We start from the raw sequence: 6,000 nt of genomic DNA, 5'->3' as shown, positions 1-6,000 counted from the left end.
ACTGGTGTGAGATGATATCTCATTGTAGTTTTGATTTACATTTCTCTAATGAGTAAAGATGTTGAGCATCCTTTCATGTGTTTGTTGGCAGTCTGTATATCTTCTTTGGAGAAATGTCTATTTAGGTCTTCTGCCCATTTTTGGATTGGGTTGTTTGTTTTTTTGTTATTGAGCTGCATGAGCTGCTTATAAATTTTGGAGATTAATCCTTTGTCAGTTGCTTCATTTGCAAATATTTTCTCTCATTCTGAGGGTTGTTTTTTGGTCTTGTTTATGGTTTCCTTTGCTGTGCAAAAGCTTTGAAGTTTCATTAGGTCCCATGTGTTTACTTTTGTCTTTATTTCCATTTCAATAGGAGGTGGGTCCAAAAGGATCTTTCTGTGATTTATGTCATAGAGTGTTCTGCCTAGGTTTTCCTCTAAGAGTTTGAGAGTTTCTGGCCTTACATTTAGGTCTTTAATCCATTTTGAGCTTATTTTTGTGTATGGTGTTAAGGAATGATCTAATCTCATACTTTTACATGTCCCTGTCCAGTTTTCCCAGCACCACTTATTGAAAAGGCTGTCCTTTCTCCACTGTACATTCTTGCCTCCTTTATCAAAGATAAGTTGACCATATGTGCGTGGGTTTATCTCTGGGCTCTGTATCCTGTTCCATTGATCTATCTTTCTGTTTTTGTGCCAGTACCACACTGACTTGATTACTGTAGCTTTGTAGTATAGTCTGAAGTCAGGGAGCCTGATTCCTCCAGCTCTGTTTTTCGTTCTCAAGATTGCTTTGGCTACTCGGGGTCTTTTCTGTTTCCATACAAACTGTGAAATTTTTTGTTCTAGTTCTGTGAAAAATGCTAGTGGTAGTTTGATAGGGATTGCATTGAATCTGTAGATTGCTTTGGGTAGTAGAGTCATTTTCACAATGTTGATTCTTCCAATCCAAGAACATGGAATATCTCTCCATCTATTTGTATCATCTTTAATTTCTTTCATCAGTGTCTCATAATTTTCTGCATACAGGTCTTTTGTCTCCTTAGGTAGGTTTATTCCTAGATACTTTATTCTTTTTGTTGCAATGGTAAATGGGAGTGTTTTCTTGATTTCACTTTCAGATTTTTCATCATTAGTGTACAGGAATGCCAGAGATTTCTGTGCATTAATTTTGTATCCTGCTACTTTACCAAATTCATTGATTAGCTCTAGTAGTTTTCTGGTAGCATCTTTAGGATTCTCTATGTATAGTATCATGTCATCTGCAAACAGTGACAGCTTTACTTCTTCTTTTCCAATTTCGATTCCTTTTATTTCCTTTTCTTCTCTGATTGCTGTGGCTAAAACTTCCAAAACTATGTTGAATAAGAGTGGTGAGAGTGGGCAACCTTGTCTTGTTCCTGATCTTAGTGGGAATGGTTTCAGTTTTTCACCATTGAGGACGATGTTGTCTGTGGGTTTGTCATATATGGCCTTTATTATGTTGAGGAAAGTTCCCTCTACGCCTACTTTCTGCAGGGTTTTTATCATAAATGGGTGTTGAAATTTGTCGAAAGCTTTCTCTGCATCTATTGAGATAATCATATGGTTTTTCTCCTTCAATTTGTTAATATGGTGTATCACGTTGATTGATTTGCGTATATTGAAGAATCCTTGCATTCCTGGAATAAACCCCCCTTCATCATGGTGTATGATCCTTTTTTTTTTTTTTTTTTGGTGGTATGCGGGCCTCTCACTGTTGTGGCCTCTCCCGTTGCAGAGCACAGGCTCCGGACGTGGAGGCTCAGCAGCCATGGCTCACGGGCCCAGCCGCTCCACGGCATGTGGGATCTTCCTGGACCAGGGCTCGAACCCATGTCCCCTGCATCAGCAGGCGGACTCTCAACCACTGCGCCACCAGGGAAGCCCCTGTATGATCCTTTTAATGTGCTGTTGGATTCTGTTTGCTAGTATTTTGTTGAGGATTTTTGCAGCTATGTTCATCAGTGATATTGGCCTGTAGTTTTCTTTCTTTGTGACATCCTTGTCTGGTTTTGGTATCAAGGTGATGGTGGCCTCGTAGAATGAGTTTGGGAGTGCTCCTCCCTCTGCTATATTTTGGAAGAGTTTGAGAAGGATTGGTGTTAGCTCTTCTCTAAATGTTTGATAGAATTCGCCTGTGAAGCCATCTGGTCCTGGGCTTTTGTTTGTTGGAAGATTTTTTATCACAGTTTCAATTTCAGTGCTTGTGATTGGTCTGTTCATATTTTCTATTTCTTCCTGATTCAGTCTTGGCAGGTTGTGCATTTCTAAGAATTTGTCCATTTCTTCCAGGTTGTCCATTTTATTGGCATAGAGTTGCTTGTAGTAATCTCTCATGATCTTTTGTATTTCTGCAGTGTCAGTTGTTACTTCTCCTTTTTCATTTCTAATTCTACTGATTTGAGTCTTCTCCCTTCTTTTCTTGATGAGTCTGGCTAATGGTTTGTCAATTTTGTTTATCTTCTCAAAGAACCAGCTTTTAGTTTGGTTGATCTTTGCTATCGTTTCCTTCATTTCTTTTTCATTTATTTCTGATCTGATTTTTATGATTTCTTTCCTTCTGCTAACTTTGGGGGGTTTTTGTTCTTCTTTCTCTAATTGCATTAGGTGCAAGGTTAGGTTGTTTACTCGAGATGTTTCCTGTTTCTTAAGGTGGGATTGTATTGCTATAAACTTCCCTCTTAGAACTGCTTTTGCCGCATCCCATAGGTTTTGGGTCGTTGTGTCTCCATTGTCATTTGTTTCTAGGTATTTTTTAATTTCCTCTTTGATATCTTCAGTGATGACTTCGTTATTAAGTAGTGTATTGTGTAGCCTCCATGTGTTTGTATTTTTTACAGATCTTTTCCTGTAATTGATGTCTAGTCTCATAGCATTGTGGTCGGAAAAGATACTTGATACAATTTCAATTTTCTTAAATTTACCAAGGCTTGATTTGTGACCCAAGATATGATCTATCCTGGAGAATGTTCCATGAGCACTTGAGAAAAATGTGTATTCTTTTGTTTTTGGATGGAATGTCCTATAATTATCAATTAAGTCCATCTTGTTTAATGTATCATTTAAAGCGTGTGTTTCCTTATTTATTTTCATTTTGGATGATCTGTCCATTGGTGAAAGTGTGGTGTTAAAGTCCCCTACTATGAATGTGTTACTGTCGATTTCCCCTTTCATGGCTGTTAGTATTTGCCTTATGTATTGAGGTGCTCCTATGTTGGGTGCATAAATATTTACAATTGTTATATCTTCTTCTTGGATAGATCCCTTGATCATTATGTAGTGTCCTTCTTTGTCTCTTCTAGTAGTCTTTATTTTAAAGTCTATTTATTCTGATATGAGAATTGATACTCCAGCTTTCTTTTGGTTTCCATCTGCATGGAATATCTTTTTCCATCCCCTTACTTTCAGTCTGTATGTGTCTCTAGGTCTGAAGTGGGTCTCTTGTAGACAGCATATATATGGGTCTTGTTTTTGTATCCATTCAGCCAATCTGTGTCCTTTGGTGGGAGCATTTAGTCCATTTACATTTAAGGTAATTATCGATATGTATGTTCCTATTCCCATTTTCTTAATTGTTTTGGGTTCGTTATTGTAGGTCTTTTCCTTCTGTTGTGTTTCTTGCCTAGAGAAGTTCCTGTAGTGTTTGTTGTAAAGCTGGTTTGGTGGTGCTGAACCCTCTCAGCTTTTGCTTGTCTGTAAAGGTTTTAATTTCTCCATCAAATCTGAATGAGATCCTTGCTGGGTAGAGTAATCTTGGTTGCAGGTTTTTTTTTTTTTTAATTAGTTTCTGCTTTATAACAAAGTGAATCAGTCATACATATACATCTGTTCCCCCATCCCTTCCCTCTTGCATCTCCCTCCTTCCCACCCTCCCTAACCCACCCCTCCAGGCGGTCACAAAGCGCCGAGCTGATCTCCCTGTGCTATGCGGCTGCTTCCCACTATCTATCTACCTTACGTATAGTACTGTATATATGTCCATGCCTCTCTTTCGCTTTATCACAGCTTACCCTTCCCCCTCCCCATATCCTCAAGTCCATTCTCAAGTAGGTCTGTGTCTTTATTCCTGTTTTACCCCTAGGTTCTTCATGACATTTTTTTTCTTAAATTCCCTATATATGTGTTAGCATAAGGTATTTGTCTTTCTCTTTCTGAGTTACTTCACTCTGTATGACAGACTCTAGGTCTAGCCACCTCATTACAAATAGCTCAGTTTCGTTTCTTTTTATGGGTGCGTAATATTCCATTGCATATATGTGCCACTTCTTCTTTATCCATTCATCCGATGATGGACACTTAGGTTGTTTCCAGCTCCGGGCTATTGTGAATAGAGCTGCAATGAACATTTTGTTACATGTCTTTTTTGAATGATGGTTTTCTCAGGGTATATGCCTAGTAGTGGGATTGCTGGGTCATATGGTAGTTCTATTTTTAGTTTTTTAAGGAACCTCCATACTGTTCTCCATAGTGGCCGTACCAATTCACATTCCCACCAGCAGTGCAAGAGTGTTCCCTTTTCTCCACACCCTCTCCAGCATTTATTGTTTCTAGATTTCTTGATGATGTCCATTCTGAGTGGTGTGAGATGATATCTCATTGTAGTTTTGATTTGCATTTCTCTAATGATTAATGATGTTGAGCATTCTTTCATGTGTTTGTTGGCAGTCTGTATATCTTCTTTGGAGAAATGCCTATTTAAGTCTTCTGCCCATTTTTGGATTGGGTTGATTTTTTTTTTGCTATTGAGCTGCATGAGCTGCTTATAAATTTTGGAGATTAATCCTTTGTCAATTGCTTCATTTGCAAATATTTTCTCCCATTCTGAGGGTTGTCTTTTGGTCTTGTTTATGGTTTCCTTTGCTGTGCAAAAGCTTTGAAGTTTCATTAGGTCCCATTTGTTTATCTTTGTTTTTATTTCCATTTCTCTAGGAGGTGGGTCCAAAAGGATCTTGCTGTGATTTATGTCATAGAGTGTTCTGCCTAGGTTTTCCTCTAAGAGTTTGATAGTTTCTGGCCTTACATTTAGGTCTTTAATCCATTTTGAGCTTATTTTTGTGTATGGTGTTGAGGAATGATCTAATCTCATACTTTTACATGTCCTTGTCCAGTTTTCCCGGCACCACTTATTGAAGAGGCTGTCCTTTCTCCACTGTACATTCCTGCCTCCTTTATCAAAGATAAGTTGACCATATGTGCGTATGTTTATCTCTGGGCTCTGTATCCTGTTCCATTGATCTATCTTTCTGTTTTTGTGCCAGTACCACACTGACTTGATTACTGTAGCTTTGTAGTATAGTCTGAAGTCAGGGAGCCTGATTCCTCCAGCTCCGTTTTTCGTTCTCAAGATTCCTTTGGCTATTCGGGGTCTTTTGTTTTTCCAAACAAATTTTGAAATTTTTTGTTCTAGTTCTGTGAAAAATGCTAGTGGTAGTTTGACAGGGATTGCATTGAATCTGTAGATTGCTTTGGGTAGTAGAGTCATTTTCACAATATTGATTTTTTCAATCCAAGAGTATGGTATATCTCTCCATCTATTTGTATCATCTTTAATTTCTTTCATCAGTGTCTTATAATTTTCTGCATACAGGTCTTTTGTCTCCTTAGGTAGGTTTATTCCTAGATATTTTATTCTTTTTGTTGCAATGGTAAATGGGAGTGTTTTGTTGATTTCACTTTCAGATTTTTCATCATTAGTGTACAGGAATGCCAGAGATTTCTGTGCATTAATTTTGTATCCTGCTACTTTACCAAATTCATTTATTAGCTCTAGTAGTTTTCTGGTAGCATCTTTAGGATTCTCTATGTATAATATCATGTCATCTGCAAACAGTGACAGCTTTACTTCTTCTTTTCCAATTTCGATTCCTTTTATTTCCTTTTCTTCTCTGATTGCTGTGGCTAAAACTTCCAAAACTAAGTTGAATAAGAGTGGTAAGAGTGGGCAGCCTTGTCTTGTTCCTGATCTTAGTGGAAATGGTTTCAGTTTTTCACCACT

This window comes from Hyperoodon ampullatus (assembly GCF_949752795.1).
Source record: "Hyperoodon ampullatus genome assembly, chromosome: 1".
NCBI classification, from domain to species: domain Eukaryota; kingdom Metazoa; phylum Chordata; class Mammalia; order Artiodactyla; family Ziphiidae; genus Hyperoodon; species Hyperoodon ampullatus.
This window is presented reverse-complemented; position numbering follows the sequence as displayed.